Genomic DNA, 650 nt, shown 5'->3' on the forward strand with positions numbered 1-650 from the left:
CTACTAATTTAAATTAATGTTTGAAGTACCACCAATGGGTGGTTCCTTCCCTAGATTTTCAAGTTTATATGAAACATACTACATATTTACCTATTGTATTATTTTTTACAGTTGTAAATTACATTAAATAAATAATTTAAAAAAAAAAATTATTTCTACATTTTCAATAATTCATAACTTCATTTTCTCATTAATTATTTATTTTATTTTTTTATATATGCTTCCTGAACGTGTTAATATTAGACGAATTCATATATGTTAATAAAACATTTATTATAAATTCAATATTTGTGACGGATCACTGGAAAAGATGAATATGAGATATATCAGATAAAATGTATACTGTTAAGAAAAAATACAAAAAATGAAATATAAATTTATTTTAAAAAAATATTAACTCTGATTGATTGATTTGTATGCTGTGTGTTATAGCAACCCATTATATTTGGGCAGTATGGCTTATTATTAAATAAAGCATTTCTATCTACGATTTAATGAATTTATACATATTATTATTTTTTGGGGGGAGGGGGGAATTAAAAAACAGTTGTATACTTGGGAAGTATAGCAGAGTGTATCACATTGGTTAAATTTATATGAAAGCAGTTTGAACAGGCTTCTGCTCGGAATAAAAATAAAATAAAATAAAA

The sequence above is a fragment of the Halyomorpha halys genome, unplaced genomic scaffold (genome assembly GCF_000696795.3).
Source record: "Halyomorpha halys isolate HHAL.00 unplaced genomic scaffold, Hhal_1.1 Scaffold163.1, whole genome shotgun sequence".
In the NCBI taxonomy this organism is placed as follows: Eukaryota; Metazoa; Arthropoda; class Insecta; order Hemiptera; family Pentatomidae; genus Halyomorpha; species Halyomorpha halys.